The sequence below is a fragment of the Anas acuta genome, chromosome 5 (genome assembly GCF_963932015.1).
Source record: "Anas acuta chromosome 5, bAnaAcu1.1, whole genome shotgun sequence".
Classification (NCBI taxonomy): domain Eukaryota; kingdom Metazoa; phylum Chordata; class Aves; order Anseriformes; family Anatidae; genus Anas; species Anas acuta.
The window spans coordinates 36,480,994-36,502,554 of record NC_088983.1 but is presented as its reverse complement, the minus strand read 5'-3'; the positions used below and the strand labels follow the sequence as shown (position 1 = coordinate 36,502,554).

Sequence of the window (21,561 nt, the reverse complement as noted above, 5' to 3'; positions counted from 1 at the left end):
AAGTGAGCTTTTCCTCCAGGTGGAAATCACCAAGAGGCCTCTCCTTGCCTGCCTGCCCTCCCCTGTAAGGCAGTACATGGCATTGGCTGCAGTTATTGGAAGGCAAGCTGGTGCCAGGGAAATGAGGAATCTCTTCCAAGTAAAATCAGGCAATAATGGGGACTGTTGATGGTAAACTACCACAGCAGAGCAGTGGTATTCTCCTCCACAAATACCAGAGCCAGCAGAGAATGAGCAGCAAGGCTAATTCAAGAGCTGGCTAGCTGGGAGAAGAAAAAAATCTGTTGCTTACTCGACTTGACCTCAAAATGCTAGAGCACTATGCTGTGTGCACTGTAGTAGAGATGCTTTCAATCACCTCCCCTGCCAAGACACTTGGCCCCAGCGTTCAGGTGAGACAGGCTATGAATTAAGGATGTGAGAACTGGTTTCACAGAGCTGAGATCCACATCCATTTTTGTAGCAACATCAGCTTTAGAACATTTTCTAAAAAAAAAAAAAAAAAATCTTTTTTTTTTAAACAGTAAGAAAAAAAAATCCCCCTACCTCTTTTTATTTCCTCTTGCCAACAAACTGCCAAATCCTGTCCAGGATCACAGCGTGCTGAAATCTAAAGTGAAAAGATACTTTTGCTTCTAGCTGAATTACTTTCAGTATCCAAGTTTCACAAGACAGACAGGAATGTCCTTTCTAGGTGTGGAGACTGCAAACAGGCTTCATGGTCCAGAATTTATCCCAATGGGAGAAGAACCAAGAGAGAAGACACAGACCTCTGTGTGGGTTTCTCCTGTCCAAGGATGGAGAAATCAGACTGCAAGGATGCTTCATTATGGCTGCAGAGACACAATCTGAAGGGTTCCTTAAGGCAGTTATGGAGGGGAGTTAAAGCCAAAAGGACAAAATACAAGCCACATCAATACCTCTGTGCCACAAGTTATAAAAGCTCGACTTTCCAGCTTAAGTGCTAGAGTCCCTTTGCTAGAGTAACACTCTGCCTCTACTGCTCTTTTGAGTGACACCAGAAGAAGAGGAAAAATAAAAGTGAAATGCTCGTCCAACTTGCTGGACTAATGGGGGAAAATGTGTCATCATTCAGAAATCCAAGAAAGTGGCAGAGCTCTGCATCTGTCTGACCTATAGTGCGAGTAGAGGTTTTATGAATTACCAGCAACCAAGGACAGCACTGGTCCTACCCTAACAGCGGGATGCTGCTAGCTGTAAGGATCCCTGAACTTCAGCTTGTTGACACAGTTCTGCTGTGCCAAGGAAAACGTAAAAGAGACGCTGTCATTCTTCCCAAGCTAGAGGAATCCGGATGACACACAGCCCACGTCACACTCTCACTGAGTCTGAGAAAGCATTTCTGAAAGAAGAAAATCAGAGGGGTGTGTAGTTATGCCCGTGCGTGCTAAAATTAAGAAGTGCAAGTGTTACACAGCAGACCTGCATGTAAATGTGATGAATGTTCAACATGAATTTAACGTAAACCCTGGTAGATTTACTGCCAAGTAGCTTTTGTGGAAAAAGCTATTCATTAGTATTTCAAACACTATTTACAATGTTATTGGGGGTATTGTATACTTATTTACTACAAAATCATACAGCATGGTCTCTGTGAAGGCTCCTGGGAAGGACTGTTGATGCCTACACCCAGAGCTTATTTAATATTTTATTTATGATTTTTATTTTACTTCTGCCATTCCTGACAGTCATCCAAGCTGTTGTTTAAGTCCTGCCGTGACAGAGATCGTACAAGCTCTGTGGGCCACCTGGTCTGGTGTAGAAATGTCCTCCCTGACACAGGGTAAGAGCTGGGATTTCATGGCCATCCCAGCAGCTCCAGCATCCCTGACTAAATGCTGTCGTGTGCTGCCCCAGCCACAGCACGAGGGATCCCACTGCCAGCCCCGCTGGGCTGCAGGGCAACGTGTCACACACCAGCCCCACTGCCCACACACACTGCTTGTGACAAACACAGGGAAGAAGCCTGTAACAGGAAAAAATGAGTAAGCCTCAAAACAAAGATAGTTTGGGCTTAGAGGCTGGAGATGAAAAACATTGGCTAAAGGAAGCAGCTAGCTGGAAACATCCCAGAAGCCAGGCGCCTGCACGTTGCGTTGGCGCTGGCCAGAATGTCTCAGGGTTGATTTTTCTTCTGTCACATTTATATCAGTCCCAGATGGCTACAGATCTGCAAAGATGCACTGACCCTCGCCCTGGAGAAGCGGATGACCCGTCATGCTGAGCCACGCCAAGGATGTGCACCCAGCTCTGCTTCGAAGCTGAGCACTGCCCGCTGCTGGATTGGGAGCGACACCGGTCCTGCAGGGACCAGGCTGGATCCCCAGCTCTGCAGAAGCAGCAGTGAGGCAGTGGTGGACCCACACACCAGTCTGGCAAGTCCCAGTGACCCCCCAGACCACACAAATGGAAATCCCTGGAGAATATGGGTTGTATGCAGAGGGAAGGCTTGCAAGGGCAGCCTACGCATGGCATGAACAGGCAAGCAGGTCAAGCAAAGCAAAGGTAGAAGCTTTCATGACAATCCCGCCCTCAAGATGGACTGCAGCTGCAGGACAGAGCCATTACAGCTCCCTGGCAGTGCCTGTGAGCATCCCTGATCCAGCCTCAGCTGCTGGAGGCAACAGTGCTCAGTGCTCTGCTTCCCGATGCCGGGCACACCTCCTGCCACAGATTTACTGCTCCTCCTGACAGTCAATAAAAGCCTGCAATGCACTAGACGGGAAATCTCCCCTCTCCATCCCTCCCACCCTTCCAGCTAGAGAGATCCTGGGAGATTTATTGCTGCAATAAAAACAAAAGAGACGGAAAGATCCGGGGGAGCCTCGGAGCCAGGCAGCGCTTCAATAAAGCCCAAGCAGGCTCATGGGGGGATGCTGTTCTCCAGCACTGACCATGCCAAATGGCAGTGAGCAATTCATCCCCTGGAAAGGGAAATGTCCCAAGGAGCAGGACAAGGAGGATCCCTCTCCTGCTGCCTCCATACCCAGGCTGGGGGGCTACACAGAGGGGCACTGGGGCTGGGATATCCAAAGAGCCCTTTTACTGCCTGGAATTTTTCAGCCCCTCATCGCCACCCACCCCATCTCAAAGGGGTTCAACAGCAGCTTCCCTCTGGGACAGCTGCACCTCAAGAGCAGGAGGGAGCACGCATACTTCAGACAGACAGCACCAAAACACAGCAACCCCTTCCAACACCGATTCAGTGGTGGCTGTTGACCAGACGAAAGGAACCACCAAAAAATGAGGCTTGCTTTATTTCTTCTCTACCAAAGAAGTGATTTTCACTTCTCATTTTCAATATGTAAACATATCTGAGCTTGAAGCTTACAAATACTATCCTGCCCTCTGAAATAATTGGTTAATTCCCTCTTGCACACAAAGCTCTTCAGTTCACCTTTAAAAGAAGGAGATGGATGATTTACAATCCAGCATCCCCAAAGCAAATCTCTGCTCCCCACGCAAGAGGCAATAATTCAGCAAGGCTCTGCTGCCATCAGTCATGCTTCTCATCTTCCCGGTGAACCTTTCCTGTCACTCCCTGGCAGGGGGAAATGGATGGCAGATGCTCCCCACTACGTCGGGTCTGGAGGTGGGGGGTGGGAAGATGGGGAAGGGGTGACCTTGCCAACACTGTCAGCAAGACGCACGTGTCTTGCTCGGAGATGGCTGGTGGTCTCCTTAGTGACTGCCTGGCTTTGCTAATTAGATGCTTTGAATGTTTGAGAGAGACGTATTTAGCTCCCCAGAGCGTGGTTAGCGTTACAGGAACTCTGTAATTTGTTTTTCAGTTGGTTTGTTGGTGTTGTTGGCTTTTTTGTTGTTGTTTTTTTGTTTGTTTCCCTCCATATGAAATAGGCTCAGTTTTCAAGTCGAAAGATTACTATTTTTTAACTGCCACCTCTGCAAGTCCAGCCTATGATCTGAGTGCCAGGCAAAGCCTTTTCTGCTTTGCCTAGTAATAAAGGTCTTGTAATTACACAGGCAAGTCTGGTGCTAGTCCATAAACCAGAAGGCACCCCAGTCTATTTTTCCGTGGCTATCCTGTTTCTGGAAGACAGAGCAGCTTACCCATACAGGCAGGGTGAACAGAGGTGATCCACAGAGACACCAGGCCTGGGATAGCACCAAACCTGCGAGGTCAGTGGAGAAAGGGAAAGCACATTTATTTTAGACCTGCATCCTTCACATCCCCCGCAGCTCTGCAAATGGCACACTACACCTTTCCCTGCCACGTAGCTAACACTGTGCTGACAGCTCTTCCAAAGCCACCAAGCCCACCCCTAGTCCCTGAACACTGCTCGTTGTCCCTGAACGAGCAGTGTTCAGGGACAAGACCCAAAGCAAGAGACTTTCTATGATAATGTAGCATTAGGAAGTGTAATGGCTGCTATGTTGGCTCCATTTTGCACGTGGATGAAGCAAGGCATGGGCCAGTGGTGCAACTCCTCCATGTGCGCAAAGCAAATTAGAGGCAGGGCTGGGAGAGAAAGCCAGCTTCCCCCACCTTATGTGCTATTCCCCTTTGAGCTGCAAGAGTTCATCACATATGACCAAATCCTAGTTCACCATACATGGCCAAAACTGGAAAAGAAGCTCAACTCTATCACCATTGGGACAGAAATGAAATCATGTACCAAAACCTCAGTACAAAACACAATCTAATACTAACCTAGTCAGTTATAGCAAGTGAGGATGTAAGAGGGGGGGAATTTCTGGTTTTGCCCTAGCAGTTGCTGGGAGCACAACAGGACAGACCCACATCAGGATGAACTCCAAGCTCACCTGTGCTGGGTCCTTCATGGTCTGCATGGCCAACAACCTCAAATGGTGCCAGATCTCAGAGGTGCTTCTGTGTGCCCCAGGATGAAGTCTGAGTCCCAGATGCTCCAGGCAGTATTTGCCAATTTCTTTGAGGACTGTAGACTTACTTCTGCTCCCCTTGTCTTCTAGATTCAGCACAAGGAAGGACATGTACTTCAGGAAGGAAGGTGCATAAGGAAGTTGCAACCCAGCAACACTGGGAAGGGCTCATCTGCCTGGGGAGGCCACAGAAAGCCTCGCTGCATGAATTAGGAGCGTGGAGTTAGGGCATGAGAAAACCCCAAGTGGACACCCTTACTCTGAAGGAACATGACCTCAGTTCAGTTCAGCTTAATCTTCCTGCAAAGGCAATTAGACCAGCATAAGGCCATGGGAACAAGATCAGCCACAGAAGGATTTAACAGACTTTAACTAACGTCTGCAGCCAATCTCTTAGTCAATAAAAACACAACTGGCCCAGCCTGGTTTGGGGAGACTGCAGACTGAATGTGCTCAGCGCACTGCCACCATCAACACCAGCTGCCCTGCCCTCGTTTTTGCTCCTTTTCAAGTTTTCCACAACTGGGCATATCTTCACCTCAGCTAACAACCAAATACTGTAACAATGACCAGAAACTTCCTACCCCTTTGTGGTGGTAGAGGCCAAAGCCACCAGAAGCTTCCCAGAGAGCAACACAGCCAGAGCCTGGACTCAGCTACACCAAACACAGTTGCTACTGCTTCAGATAGAGGGTGTTCGTACTGCTGCTACTCACTGAGGCCAAGCTGAGCCCAGCCACCTCTGGCCACCAGAGAACATTTCTATGTGCCAGCATACCACTGTCATTTGATTGTTATTTTATTATTTGGTTGCACTAAGAGAAGTACGTGTTTCATGATGGAGATAGCAAACCAACAGAAAGATGCTTGCATGGAGCTATTTGGAAAAACAAAACAAAACAAAACAAAAAAACTCTAAAAGGCATGATTTGATTTTGGTAAGGACAGTGATGCTTGAATCTGCATTCTTAGATGAGTACTCTGGCACACATGCATCAACAAAATTAAATGGCAACATCAAGGGGAACGTGACAATGGCAGAATTAATTTTGTCCCATGGCACAACAGAGATGCTTACCAGACGTAATCCTTTCTCTTCACACATGGTGCAAGCATTAACAACATAACCAAGGCTTATTATTTAAATACCACAAAGCCAAATTATGTCCATAAGTGCACTACCTCTTAGCAGAAGGAATCGCTTCACGTACTACAGACAGACCTTCTCGGAGTCATTCATGAGAAAAGAGTTTTGTACACTGCTCTTACACAACCTACTAGAAATTAAATATAACAGCCCGTAATAAGACAGAAACGCTGCAGGCGTATTGAGGACACCTAAGTTCTGCAGCTAAAATAGCTCTGAAGTTAAACGTTTCACCCTCTGAAATGGAGTGCTAATGGTACAACACACAGTCACTGGCTTGGAAGGGAACGTTTTGCCTAAAAAGTCTAGAGTGGTGGCTTTCAGCCCGACGCTTCGACGGCAGGCTGCGGACTGCTCCCAAGGGAACCATGAAAGGCTACTGAAAAAAAAAAAAAAAACACAAAACCAAGATCACTACACACTACAGAGCAAACTAAGTCTTTTCCAAAGGGCTTTATATACACGTACATCCCCCTAGGATATTTTGAAAGGCCCACAAATTGAGAAGGACTGACAGCCCTTGTGCTAGGTGCAAGCTCCTCATCTTATTTTGCTTTGTTCACACCACTGTAACTCAATATGATGTGAACATCTTCTGATGGACACCAGAGGCCCAATAAAAATTAAGAGAGGATTAGGCATTGGTCAGTTCAGCTCTGTGACAGGATCAGGATAATTAAACTGGTGGAAGTACAGCAGAATACAATAATACAACAAGATGTTTCACATATGAAGCTCTGTGTGTGGAAGACACCGAGAGTACATTTGATTATCAGATAAATAGTCTGTAATTGTGTAATTAAATATCGTTTTATAACTATACACACTGGGGGCAGAATTAATGTTCTGCTTGGCATTATTGACTTCCAGGACTTAATCATGCAAATGGAGCATTCTCTTAACGAGATTTTTTTAAAATAGCCTCTCTTGGGCTTAAGTGGAAAACAGAAGAAAAGAAAGAAGGCTCTCCATCCCAGCGCTGGATTTAGCACAGAACTATCACGTTTACCCGAGGCAGGAGGCCATGAGACAGAAATTGAGCTTCACAGATGCAGAGATGTTGGCACCCTACCTTGGTATTTCAGAAGAGCTCTCACCCCCATGTTAAGCATCCTGCTCCCAGCTCCTGATTTGAGCAGCCTGCACAGCTCCACGTGGTTTACTATGGGAAAAGAGTGATCTCAACAGTGAAAAGAAAGGATAAGGAGAGAAAAAGCAGGAGCGGCTGGAACACATGGTATTCATGAACATCTACATCAGAAACTCGGTCATGTCCAAAGTCTCTGCTTTGTGCAGTTCCTATGGCTGAACACACTTCAGCAACTGCTAGTGCAGAACAAAGCTATGTTCTTTGCCTGATGCCAAAAATGCCATCAAATGCCTGTCGTGCTGATGCGCACTGAGCATTAAACACCATTTAGCTGGGCCCAGTGATGTCCCAATTTGTCACTAATGGCCCTGTGTCAGGGCTCTGCACGGATAACTAGGAATGGCAGGGGGAGCACGGCCCTGCCCAGCATCAACTCTAGCTCCAGGAAGAACAGAGAGGAGGCAATTGCCTCCTCCTGGTCACCAGGACCTTCAGGACCATCTGCACCTGAGCCTGCATCCACAACATTATCCTGAAAACAAGTGGCTGCATGAGAGATTGCTCTCTGCAATCTCTTAGAGTTTCCATACTGGAGGTGACACTGACATGATGTATGACATTCCTCAGCTTGCCTTGTATTTGCATTACTTGCCAACCCTGGCTCATTTCTCCAAGGACTTTTAAAGCATATGAAGCAGAGGTGCACCTGGAGGCAAAAGCACAAGCGAACCAAGAAATGACGGAAGGCTAGAGAAGGAGAGGAGATGGAAGATGCATATATGAGTATATGTTGGGAGGGGTAGGGAAGATGAAATTCCATCTGCCTGCTTCTAAGAGCATGGATGCTCGCTCCTGTTCTCAGCTGCACAAGCCCCGATTGTTTAATGAAGAATCATTATTCAAACAGTGAGTGCAGTCAGCCCCACTGTACAATACTGAGCTGTTCCTCTTGCTCCCAGGGCATGTTTGATGAATCTAGTCAATGCTGCTAACCTTAGGCTGGAACGTGGGTGGCTGTCACAGGATGGCACGGCTCATGTGGGGCCAGTGCCAAAAGCACTAATTTCGAGACTGATCTCTTCTAGCATGGGTCTGATAGCACGACAAGCAGCTGTGCCAATACCCAGCGCCCAGAGCATCCCCTCTGGGATTTGCAGGCTGCAATTAGCAGGTGAATGTGCTGTCTTCTCTGGGCTGATGAAAGCACCTCAGCCCCTATTGATTGCCGATCAATAGCCACTTCCCATCTCTCCCTTTCAGTTTCTGCAGCAGGGAGTGTTAGTAATCAAATAAGAGTGGCAGGCTGATAAGATCCTGTCATCAGTGCACCAGCAAAATGGGATTCTAGATCTAATCTCCTATGTCACATTTCCAACCCTAATCATCAATATTTAACCCCTCCAAAGACTGAAGCAAGTAGCCACAGTTTTAAGGGTTCAGAGGAAACTTCCTGATGTCCACTCAGGCAAAGAAAGCCAGTGGAAGAGACCCAGGTTTCCTGCTCTCATTGAAACCCAGGGGAAGTAGCAACAATTGCAGGGAAGGCCCATAATGGTAGCTATTACTGCTAAACGCATCTTTTCATTAATTCTTCTTGTACTTCTAAGTTAGCAGAGGAAACAAAAATGTCATGCAGTCAAAGGGTTCTAAACTGCCCTTATATTTTATTTTTCAGAAAGAAATACCACCAGAAATTTGAGGTTCCCAAGGATTTTTTCACATGCTCATCCTCTGGACCTGTGAAATCTCTACACCCCCTCAGCTAGGAAAAGAAAAGTCCTTCCACCCTGTACAGTCCTTCCACCCTGTAAATATTTCAGTGCTTGCCTGCACTCCTCTCCTGGCAGATCTTGGTTCAAATCATCCCAGTTTCATGGCTATTTACTGATATGTCCTCACGGCACGTACATGCCTGGGCTGCCTGAGAAGGGACAGTTTGAATAAGCTGCCACGACTGCATGGATTCTTCTCCTCCAACCCATCACATCAAAATGACAGCAAAACACCCTGTGCTGGGTGAACACTGTCCTTGTCAACAAAACAGCAAATACCAGCCATAAGATGGTTAATGCCATCCCCTCCACCCACTCCAACAGCAGGAGCCTTTCTATCACATCTTACAGGCTCCACCTTGGGCCCTTAGAGGACTACTCTATTTAAAAAAGAATGTTAACAGGAAAAAAAAATAAGAAGGAAGAAATTCAACCAGACATTAAGGTTGAGAGACAGCCAGGCTAGCTGTTGTTCCTCTGCATGAAATACATGGCCTTTGAGATCTCAAATAGATGGCACTTCTGCTCTCCTTATCATTAGCACTTTTAAAACTATTATTTCTGATATACTTCTGCTTTTTCCACCTTTCCGCTAAATCTCATGTGCTACAGCACTAGCAGTCTCCCGGGGAGCTCTGCCACGAGTCTACTTAGCATCTCGCCTGCTCTAGATGCAAAAAAAAGGCACAGAATGGACCTTGGCTGGGAAATCCCAGCTCACCACAGATGCCTCTCTTCCCAGGAGCAGAGGAGAAGGGGGGCAGCCTGGGGACACCTTCCCTGTGCATCCTGGCGAGGGCTGCAGCTGATTCTCTCTTACAAGGAATAAACCTCTCCTGAAGCCTGCAAAATCCCAGGTCGGCAGCACAGACTTACAGGGCTAACACTGAAGACCTGCTACACTGCTGACTCATGCCCAAGGGGACCAACAAGCCTGGTGGGGAAATATGGGGCCCATTCCAGGCAAAACAGGACCGGCACGGAGGGATCATTTATGGAACGGTGTTTAGAAATCCACAGCTGAACATCAGCATCATGTAGGCATCCGCTGTTGTGGTTTATCCACTGTATTGCTGATATCGATCCTCATATAGTTCCCTGATTGCTGGTTAATTATATGCTGCTGCTAAGTCAATATACTGCTTCAGCCCCGATTCGGTTCGAACTGCCTGAGGCCAGCAGTTCTCCCTGCAGCGTAGCACAGCTCCCTGCCTGCCTGCAGAGCTGCTCCCAGCCAGCTGGCCCCCAGCCTGCACCAGTGCAGCGCCCGCATCCCTCCAGGCAGCAGGGCTGAGCCCTCCAGGCCCAGCACAGACCCCCTTGGAGCCTGTGCTGAGCTCTTGGTGCTCACCCTTCCAGCTGTCACTGCATGGCCTGAGAGCTACGGATGGCTCCTCACGGGATAGGCACGCTGCATCCAACCCTGCCAGCCCCAAAGCTGCCCACCTGGGCACCCCCTCGCCCCGATTGTTCCCTGCCCTGTGGTACTGGTACCGTACAGCGCCCCGTGGCCACCCAACGTAGCCTGCCGAGAGGCAGCTGCTCCTGGGTGGCAGGTAAAGTGACCCCTTATAATATATATAGTATGTATATTAATATAAATGCAAAATGCCAATAACTGCCACAAGGAATTCCCCAAGGTAACCAGATGATATTACCTCAATATTCCTTAGGCAACCTCTGTGCTCTGTCTACAGGAGTTCAGGTAACCTTGGGCATGCTACTGTCCCACCATCTTGTTCCAGAAAAAAGCATTTAACTCTTTCTAATGGTAAATGAAACGTGAGCCAGCTGGTAAAAGAGGTTTCCCTTGGAATAGAAAAGTTACGTGTTATTCCACAATGATTCCCTTGTGCAAATGCAGGTGAGCAGTGAGAGTTACTCCAGAGCTGTAGCAAAAACATAACCCCTAATGCAGCCAGGGAAGAGCCTGTCACAACTGTTTGCTTAAGACCCTCTCCTGCTCTAGACAAAGATATGGTGCTTGAGAGCCACCAGGGTCTACACAACAGCTCAACGTTTTCTTTCCTGACATACCTCTTGTTTTGCTGCAACCTTCAGAGCTAGGCACCATCCTTACAGATACCTGGATGCCAAGAGGGGAGGAGGTGATGTGCACTGGGAGGAAGCTGCTTCTTTCTTCACTCCAAGCTATAATAAGTTAAAGACAGTGATGTCTAAAAAAAAGCAGATGGCTTCCCAGTGCAATCTGAAGCATTCATAAGCAATAGGTAGTGCAAGGAGGTAGGCTCCAAGATGCTGTAGTTTTGGGGCAGTCTGAGCAGAGACAGCAGCAGGGAAAAGTAGGAAGCAGAAAACAGCCCCTCTTTCCCTTGGCTTCCCTCAACAAGGCTGGAAGCTTCTTCTTCTGTCAGTGGCATGGAAACAAAGAGATAAATCTGAATCTGCTTCCAAGACATCCCCACTGACTGAGAAGTCCTGGCAGCAATGTTGGCCCCACAGCAAGACACCAAACCCCAGTCCCACATTAGAGGAGAACAGCAAGGCTCCACGGTCCTGATCAAATAGCTGTCATCCATTTCTCTTTATTGTTACAACCACCTTGTTCTCCATCTGCCTTTCTCCAGAGTATTTAGCAACCCACAGCTAAGCTCCTTCTCAAGCCCTGGAAACACCCCCACCGTGGCCCCACAGGCCTGTGATACCCCATATAATCATCCCCAAGGAGAGAACAGCTCCATCTAAACACACCTCTGCTCCACCTTTGGTAACTCAGCCCCGAGACACCAGTCAAGGACATGCATTGGGACTCAGATCAGTCACTTTTGGGGACAGGATAACACCCTCCTGCCTCAAACAGGGCAAACCTTGCTCGCTTCCCCCACCACCTCCTCACAGCGCCTTCCCTTCCCTCTTCCCTGACTTCATCTCATATTCCAGAGGCATCTCGCTTACTCAGAGCTCCAGCATTTGAGGGCAGAAAGAAGCTTTGGGATTGACAGCCAGCAGCGTAACAGCATTGACAGCAACTACAATCTCGTGACAGGTAGATGGGTTTAATTATCCGCGTGGGTGGACGAACCTTCTGGGAGAGCCGTCTGGAGCTGCCGAGCTGCGGAGGGTTGGGGCAACACAGCCCTCCCTGAGCAGCCGTCACACCTGAACAGTAGGGGCGTCCCTTGATCATGATGCTGTTTCCCCGTGGACCTCCCACCAGGAAACTCCTCTACATGATTTCCTGAGGCTACGCAGTCGTTCTGAGGCCTCACCTCACCCTCCCTCTCCGGTTTTGTGGAGGTTGATTTAAGCTGCTGACAATAAATTGAAATTGCAGTATCCCATGGAAAACCGCTACGTGTTGGCCAGGTTCAGCGTTCCCCACTGCCTTAAGCCATCTCAAACGCTGCGGAGGACTTGGTGAGTGTTTCACAGCAGAGGTGCTAAACACACAGAATAACTATTTCTCTCCCCAGAGCACACCAACTCCTATTAAAATTTTACTATCTGGTGCAGGAAGGTAGGAAGGACACTCTGCTTGCTCATTCCCTTCAGCACACCTGGTATCACATCAGACTGTTTTTACCCAACAAACACCAAAAAAGAACAGGATAAGGAACATTCCCAGCTCATCAAAACCCCCAGGAAGCTTCAGAGAGCAAATCCATCAGAGAGGAGGGCAAGGCGGAGGCGAGCAGCCCCGGCCAGAGGGTGGGAAGGGGTCTGCGGGGCCGGCGTGCCGCTAACAGGTTTATTCTGCTGGCAGGGATCCCCTTCGGCAGCAGGCGGGTGAGCGCTGCAGCCCAGCGAGCTCAATCTGCGCTAAGCAGATTAGTTCCTTACCGGTGAAAGGTTCTGGGCAGCGGCAGAGAGTTGCTCACCATGTGACACGAGGGGGCTGTCATTACGTTTCATAGATATGATATAATTATACGTTCCCTGGAGGGTACTTCTAATTGAATTATAGGGTGTCTCACAAGTATTCTGGGCAGCGGTTCGAGGAAGCTCTCGCCGCCCAGAACAAGATAGAGATACCCTTTAATTCCATTAGATGTACCCTCCAGGGAGTGGGCTGTTACGCCGCGCAGCGATTCGCTCAAAACCCATCTCCCCCCACCAAAATTGGAAAGGAGGTGCCCTTAGCACAAGTCCTGTTGTTGCTGCGTATTTTTCCCTTGGGACTCCTCTGCAGCCTTGCCACCCAGTACAACTCCCCAGCCTCCAACCCAGGAGAGAAATCCCTCAGCAAGGGCAGCCACTGTCCCTTTTCTGGGACTGTTCCCTTTCTGGAGGGGACAGTGGTCCTTTCTGGGTCACTTCCCAGAACAGATGCAGCACTGCTTGAGGCATCACATGCCAGGCTAGATGTACACAGGAGGTCTCAGCCTCCTTTGAAGACCCCTTCTCAGTCTTTCCTAAGACAGTGAGAAGAAGCTCAGGGGTTACCAGGCGTGCAGCCTGCCTGTCCTCTTGTCCTGCCTTCCAACACAGCTGCAAACAGCTACCTGGGACAGAGCCACCCTTCATTCTCTCTTCTGGGGGCTGTGCACCAGCGAAATCACCCCACACTTCTCTCCTGCTCCAAGACTGCTGCCTACAACTCACTCAGCCAGCAGAGATGTCACAGCTGCTATGTTTTGTTTTGTTTTTCTGCTCTGTACCATACAAAGGATGGGATAATCAGGCCCCTGAGCCTATTATTTTTTCCGTCACCTCAAGGGAAAGCCAGCACCAGCTGCCCACCACAAGCCGAATGACCTACTGAAGCTGCCATCAGTTGTGACTCCTACAGATCGCGCTCACTCCCGTGTCTTACACCACCCCGCTTGTCAGGCCACAAAAAGAGCAAGGAAGACAGCTATGCCAAGGACTAGCTAATTATAGAAAACGAAGATGTTCCCATAGGAAAGGCAGCACAGTCACGGCTGAGATAAAGCACGCTGCTGCTCTCACTGGTGCGCGAGCAGCAGCCAGGAGCCCGACGCGCTCCACCCTGCCCAGCATGCAGGTATTGCTCTGCAGCATGCAGCTGATCAAACTCCAGGAGCCCGGCTGCCAGGCAAGCAGTTATTGCTCATGCATAGTCCATTTGCTGTGCTTTTGCATTATTCACAGCTCTGCCCACCTCCGGTGGTGTCAGCTAACAGGACACATCTGTGAAAAGCTGCCAAATCACACATTTTCCCTCCCCAACTCCACTACAGAAAGAAAAAATAATACTATGAGTTATCAAAGCTAACACTACCAACCCCAAAACACTTTGGGCATCTTAAAGAAACACTTGTGATGTCTTAGAAACAGACAGCTCGGTACGTATTTACTCTTGCACAGCCAGTACGTTGTCCCTGGCACCTTCTTGCTCACTAGCACTGCAGCCCAGTTATCTGTACTAAAAAATGCAGAGATAGAAGTATTAAGCCAACATGATCAAGCAGATGAGGTAAAGGAGAGGCTAATTCAGGAGGAAAGATGGGTACAGCAGAGATAACAGGAGGGGGAATTTCTACATTAAATATTGATGGCTTTATCACACTTTAAGGGTAAAAGCAGAGCAGCATGGTGCCTAGGTGGTGTTTTTTACAAGGGTAGGACCTCTTTGGCTTGCTTATCTCATGGAAAGAAGCACAAAGGCACAAAAGGTAGCTCCTACTGCATTTCACTTTGACAACATGCCTTTACATGGAGTACTAGAGAGGCATTGCTGTAAATAAACCATCATAACACACTCGCCATGCCAGCACTGCAAAGGCAGGAACAACCACTCCTGAAAGCTCTGCTTGGCCAGCTCGACAATAAAGAAAGAAAAAAAAATGTAAGTGTTGGAGGAGATCTTCCACAGTCTAACTGAGACACCAAAAGATCAGAGCCACGGCTTTTACATGGGGAGCAGCATCAAGCCCTGGGCTCCTTTGATACCCAGAATGTCTCAGCACCAATACTTGGGATGAGCTTGCAAGGGGAAGGGCTGGCCATTGCTCCCGAGCAGCTGGTGTGCATCTGTTCCTGAGAGCAGCAGGACATGGTGGAAGCTGTCAGGATGTGACATCTGGAGCAGGGAGCTGAATTTCCAATCTCTCTCTTCACCCGCTGGGGGAGGCCAGAGACCAAAGGAGCCCAGGTGGACATACACAGCTACGCACGAGGCTTGGAAGTGGAAAGGGAGCTTTGAAAAGGCACTGCAATCTGGCCTGCAGCAGGCCTGTTCAGGAGAGGGGAGGCTCAGCGAGGACAGAGCTGGCAGATGCTCAGGCTGGTCGGGCTCACAGGGTGCAGTCACAGTGCCACACTCTATGCGAGGCTCATCAGGCTTCAGGGCAGCCCAGCAGACATCTCCATCAGCCTCCTAAGGACAGGTCCTGCAAACCCTGGTGGGAAGAACTGGTCCCGTTTCCAGGTGTGATGCTCAGGCTTTCACCACCCTGCCCTTCCAGCCTAAACCACCCAAACGGCCCAGCTCTCCGAGCAGCCAGTGCTTGTGCTACGCCAGGACTGGCTCCAGTTGAAAAGCTAGCAGCAAGAAGTGCTGGCACCCAAGCAGAGACTTGAGGGGCCTCATCTGTCAACAGTCCATCTGCCAAGACAGCTGTAAATACATACCAGCCCAGATTCCTCCCAGCTTTAAATCTGCTGTTTTCACTGAAGCTAAACAGAGGATGAATTTGGTCTACGGTACTTACAACGGCTAGAGTGGCAAGTTCTCTTATCATCACATTTTATCCTGCCATGAGGTAAATAAGAAAGAAGCCACATTGCTAGCAACAGATAAATCACCTTGCATTTGAAACAGCTGCCCTCTTTCACCAAGGTCAGCTTCTCCTATTTAGCCACAAGAGAACTGTGCTTGAGGACTTCTGGTCAGGGAAGCTCTAGGCTCTGCCATTCTCTGTTCGAAAAGGGTAAGCCCATGAAACCTTGCTGGCACTCTGATCTGTTAGAAGTCACAGACACATTAAAGTAATGCTGTAATTAATGGTCCCACTGTGGGTTAAAAAAACAACAACAAACATACTTGCACTGGAGCAATGTACAGTCTGTCAAGTCTTGCCCCCAGCGTTTCTCCTCAGCCCTGAGGCTGCGCTATTTAAACTGTGGCTTCTCCCCCTTTCAGTAAGCAGGAAACAGAAGTGATCTGTGCCTCTGCAATCCTGTGTGTGAAGTGTGTGTCTGCAGGCCCCTCATTCAAAGGTGCTTCATGCAGTACTGTGAGAGCCAGTATGAGTAAAGGAGGCAAAGCTCACTCAACCAATGGTAAACTTGTTTTATGTTGGATCAGTTCTGATCTGTTCATTTTTAAACCCAAAGCTTGGTTGCGTTGTTTGGCATGATGAATTTCCCTGTGTTTGCTCTAAACTAGGAATATCAGTGGTCTCCCAGAAGCCTCCCAGAGCTCCCCCTCTACAGGTCTCCTGCTTCAGGACCCCATGAGGTTCCCAGGGACTCCTCTGTTAGATCAGAGCACACCAGCTCTGCAAAGCCTCGTGCACGCCTCTCTTTTGAGCTGGGGTCCCAGGCCCCCTTGTTTAATGCTGTTACATAAATTCATACAAATGCCTCCTCTGATGGGCAAGAAGTCACAGCCCCTGAGGCAGCATGTCATTTATCCTTCTTCGTGAACTGATGGCAAGAATGTCCACTCGACACCTGCCAACAAGGCTATCTGGGAAGGTGAAGGTCAGCTCAGGGCTCCTCTTCCCAGGATGGTGTCACTCTCTCGCATTTGTAGGGGATGATTTCACATACGCTCCAGGAACAGTCGCCTGATACCTTGTGCAAATCCCCTGCAGGTCACACCACCTAGACCTCACAGCAGGTCTAATGCAGAAACTCTGTGTGTGTGTGTGTGTGTGTGTAAATGACTGCAGTTAGATTAGAACTACTGCTACTGTTAAAAACATTAATTTCAGAGCAAGAAATAAATACAACAACCTTTCACAATGTAGTGGGGTTTTTTGTTTGTTTGTTTTTAACTGGGACTAGCTATGAGACTGTCAATATCAGTAACCAAATCAGGTCACTGGAATATAGAAGAAATATACTGCTTGGATTGAGAATTCAGATAGACAGGTCAGATAACTAGCCATGGGGGCGGGGGAAATGCTCTTCTCCTTCTTCATTAAATGAAGCCATAGAGCAGTGTTGGAACTTCTCCTCTGACTGTTCCTTGTAATGCCACTATCTCCTTTTGAGGACAGCTGCTATTGCTCTTCCTTAATCTGGATTAAAACAGGAATCAAGAACTTTCAGTGTATGTGAAGGTGAAGCAAGAGAAAGCCAGAAGGAGCTCATCCTCTGATGGGAGCAAACTGGAGAAGTGTTTGGAGGATTCACTAAAAGTTAAATCTCAAGAGAGACAAAATGGTGGTGTCCTGAGAGAAGGAAATGAGCCTCACACAGCAAATTCTCATCACCTGGAATCCCACTAACTCAGCCTTAACTCTTCGAGAGCTGTTCTACATCAAGCCCAGAACATCAGGATCAGTGCAGAGGGTACGAGAGCTGTGGAACAGGAGTTCAGACTAGATTATCAGAATAATTTCATCATGACCTAGGTCATTAATTTGTGTCACCACAGCTGCCATAGATAACCCCGGGTCTGCAGATTCAGTACACCTCTATGCCACATGACCAAAATTCAATTTAGGAAAATGAGCACCCAGAATTGCAGTTACTGTTGACAGCTTGAGGGGGATAGGGAGGTAATTCAGCTGCTGCCTCTATCTGTACCAGTCTGCTGCCTGATAGCTGGGGAGGTCAGTGAATCTGCATAAATTCGTTGTGGTTTTCAGTAACAGGAAATTACAAGCTTGATGTGCACAGACCCTCCTCTGGACAGTGCATAGGCCAGCGGTTCAGGGAGATTGGTTTTATTCCTGTCTTTGCCTCTGATCAGCTGGGTAATCCAGAGGGAACAGAAGTCACCTTCTCTGCATTTCCTCCCCACACTTGCAAAATGGGAATAACAACCCTGATCTCCTTTGCAAAGTTAGACCCACTGGTGAAACAACACAGAGAAGAGCTTAGTATCACTAACAGCATTCCCTCAAAAGGCTGCAACCACGTTTGCGTAGGTGATCAGATTAAAAAAATTAAGTTGACAGTTTCCTCAAGCACTGAATGGCAAAAAGGAATGACAACTAATTACACCAAGCCTCAGCATGATGTCCTTCAAACAAATGACCACCATTCACTTTTCTCCACTGCCGCCTTTCCCACCAAACAAGGGTGGCACAGCACACAGGTGAGAAGGTAGCAGAAGCAGACACGGAAAGGCAGTGTGCAACTTACAAACAACCTCCTCTGCAAATCATAAAGGCCAAAAGTAACCAAAGCCTCACCATCTATCAGGGCAGCCTAAACATGTTCATCTCCAGCAGTATCTGTACTAAAGGTGGAGACAGCCCTACCATAACTGAGAGCGCTGCCTAACACACACAGATAAATGGCTCTAGGTTTACACATGCTACCAAAGCCATTCTGACTTTGCAAAGAGGTTTTGCAGGCTATTTAATGCCAGTTTAACATCACAGCTTCTCTCAGCATCCAGCTTCTCCCCGAGCCATAGACAATACACAGTATGACAGACTCAGGGCAGATGGCTACACCTTCAGTAGACTGCAGATGCTGAAAATAATGAAGCAACCAGCAACATAGGCAAGCAAAAAAATAGATCTGTTGGCCTGATCTGTTGATCATTAACTGCAGTAAATGTCACAGCAGAACTTGTCACTCTGTCTTCCAGCTTGCATTCTCAGTAAGCTAGTGGTAACTTGTGCATCTTCCTAAAATTTCTGAAGCAAGACAGATTTTCATACAAATTTAAATGGCAATTTAAATTAAAGTTTCTTCTCTTGCTGGGAGTTCCCTTTATTATGCAGAAATAAAAGTCTTTAAAAAGAAATTCACTTTTTGCTGCTGGCCCTTAATGATTTCTGCATTGCTTGGACATGATAAAGCAGCTTGGTCAATCCTCTTCTACGTTTTCATACATCCAAGAAACCAAAGCTTACTTACATGAAAAGTTATTTAACAGAAAAGTGTTTGGTCATCTTGCAATAAATAAATAAGATTTAAAAAATCTAAGTTTTGGACTTGATCCTTCAAGAGTTTCCTTTTAGTCAACAAGAAAACCAGGAGTCTGCTTCAGCTGCTTAGGTCATACCTGAGCCTCACTGGAGCAGGAGTTCAGAAATAACAAGTGTAATGAAAAAGCAGCAGCCTTATCAAGAATTCAAAACCTGATCAATTCCTTTCTCAACAGATGACAGCATTTGAGATTACATAGTTTGATTTATAGCTATCCAACACCCATACACATCCATACACACACACTGCATGTGACCATATTTCATTAATAATGGCACTGTTTTGAGCTTCCTCATCCCAACCTGCTTTCTTTGTGCTCCCACCCAAACGTGAGTAAGGAAACTTTGACCATGTTAGTCTAGAAAGAATCACAGAGGCAGTAAGCAAGAGCCGGTGGCAGGATCTGTTTTCCTCTTACTCTGTAATTTATGCATCAACTCAGCTTTTTTTAGTCCCTCATACTTCAGGGAAAGCCTCTTAAAAACAACCTTGATATGGTTTGTTTTATCTTATAATGTTTAAGCAAAGGCCCCTTCTCCATTTAGTTTTAAGGGGAAGTGCTCGCTGTTATCACCACTGGCCCTGGGATTTGGTAGATGGCAGTCTGTCTCCAGCAGTTTGATCTCAAAGATGCTGTGTAAACCAATGCCCCTCAGATTAATTAGGGCATTGCTACATTTAAGGAGGCTGACCTAAAATCTACTTAGATTGCCTGCCACTGCAGAATGCAATCTGAAGGCTTTTAATTCATATGTCAGAGAATGAGCTGAGAGTAGACTGCAGCCTTTACCCTCCTCTGGCTTATGCTGAGCAGCATTTCTTTGTGGCTGCAATCATAGCATACGTGCATAACCACAGTAAAGCTTAGCACCGTCTTAAATCGCTGCATGAGGTTTCCCATGCACTTGCTTCCTTCTTGAGTTAAAAATGTTATAAAAGTGACTCCACAAGGAGAATGAATAGGCTAAAGTAGTGAAGGAGGCAGAAGCCCATACCGAGTACATTAAAAATCATGAACAGCTCGCACACCAGAGCAGAAACCCATGCTCACGTTTGATGTTCTCTAAGTAAGGGTGTAAGCAGCCAGTTGAAGCAGGGAGCACATACCTCTCCTTGCTTTCTGGCCCCCTGTCCTTTTAACTGTCTCCTGAACATTGTTTCCCTACTGTTCCTCCTGTTCTGCAAAGGGCTTTGTGGACCCTCAGTCGCCCCTTAGTGCACAGCAGACCCCAGCACCTCCTGGCAGATCCCCCTCAGTGGGGAGGCATTTCAAAGGCAGGCCCTGAAACATTCAGCCAGGCACAACCTTGGCTGTTTGGTGACCCAGTGTCTTCATACAGCCTTGTACTGCACAATGCAGGGACCACTCACTCACACAATGCTCTCTGGAACTACAAAATTGCCCTAAACACCCTATATTCACCTGTCCTCCCAAACTAGGGGAAACCAAAACTAGATGGCATTTGCTGATTGTGGATCTGAATTTCAAATCCAGATCTGAATTGCCTCAAGTTTGTTCACAGCCTGAATAATTTCTCAGAATTATTTTTTCTGCATTCAGATTTAGAAACCATAAACAGGAGGCAGAGATTCAGCTCACCTATCTGCACCTCCAGGTTCCTACAGCTGCCTCCATCCACACCTCAGCAAAGAACAGGCAGCACCTGGCCTGTGTTCAGTGAATTTAAAGGCCAAGGGATGATTACCAAAAACTACCTTCACATGTTTCCAAACCAAAAGTCCATTCCCAGAAGATCTGGACAGTTAAAATGCAACCTGGGAATGAATAAAGGCAGCTTGCTGGCCTACATGGTTAGGCTTATTAATTTGAGCCATATATACCCATTCTAGTTTCAAAATAAATCCATCTGTCGTTCCCATGGCCTATGAGCCACAAGGGGTGCTAGAGCTCCCCTGTAGCTGGAAAACTGTTCTCAGCAGCCTCCCGACAGGGATGTGAAAGCCCTGTTAATGCATTAAGTGTAGGCACAATTTTGAGTACAGCACACAGGTTTTATCTGTGCTCTAGGGCATCTTCTCTGGGACACAAACCACAGTGCAAAGCATCTGGCATGTACTTGTTTTCTGGACTGCCTTCATTTTCATTACAGCTTGTCCTACAGGGATGCACATGGTCCTGCTGAATGTGGCTTGTTTTAACCCAAGTGAAGCAAAAATGCAGTTACGCTCTGACCTTCTGCCACACTTTTCAAAGACAAAAATAAGTCTTCATCAGCAGGCAGATAAAAGGGAGTACAATTTGGAGTAAAATGCCTCATGGCTCTAGTCTCTGGTACCCCAAACCTGCTTGCCAAAATTTGCTACCCAAATCCACTGATGGATGTTGAAGTCTTTTTTTCTTCAAGACCTGGCTGGAGCATGGCAGTACTCATTATATGAAATAGAATAGAGTCGTTCAGTTGGAAGGGATCTTCAAAAATCATCGAGTCCAACTGTCTGACCATTTTATGGATAAACAAAAGTTAAAGCACATTATTGTGGGCATTGTCCAAATATCCCTTGAGCAATGACAGGCATGGGGAACCAACCACCTCTTCAGGAAGCCTGTTCCAATGCTCGACCACCCTCACAATAAATAAATTTTTCCTTATATCTAGTCTATTTTA

General features: G+C 47.4%; 1 protein-coding gene and 2 long non-coding RNA genes across 12 annotated transcripts in view; 1 reads left to right on the top strand and 2 right to left on the bottom strand.

Annotated features, from left to right (window-relative positions):
* SLC8A3 (solute carrier family 8 member A3) overlaps positions 1-21,561 on the bottom strand; it is a 98,292-nt gene that overhangs the window by 54,895 nt on the left and 21,836 nt on the right. The gene's annotated exons all lie outside the window — the stretch shown is intronic.
* Positions 556-21,304, bottom strand: LOC137857513 (uncharacterized). Of its 2 annotated transcripts, none has more exons than XR_011097116.1 (3): positions 20,535-21,304; positions 4,807-5,060; positions 556-4,154 (listed from the first exon to the last, which is right to left on the bottom strand). It is a non-coding gene; the product is annotated as an uncharacterized lncRNA (long non-coding RNA). The 2 variants fall into 2 exon arrangements; XR_011097115.1 differs by having other exon boundaries at positions 4,807-4,970; positions 20,535-21,301.
* LOC137857512 (uncharacterized) lies at positions 15,500-16,675 on the top strand. Its single transcript, XR_011097114.1, has 3 exons — positions 15,500-15,747; positions 15,967-16,099; positions 16,206-16,675. It is a non-coding gene; the product is annotated as an uncharacterized lncRNA (long non-coding RNA).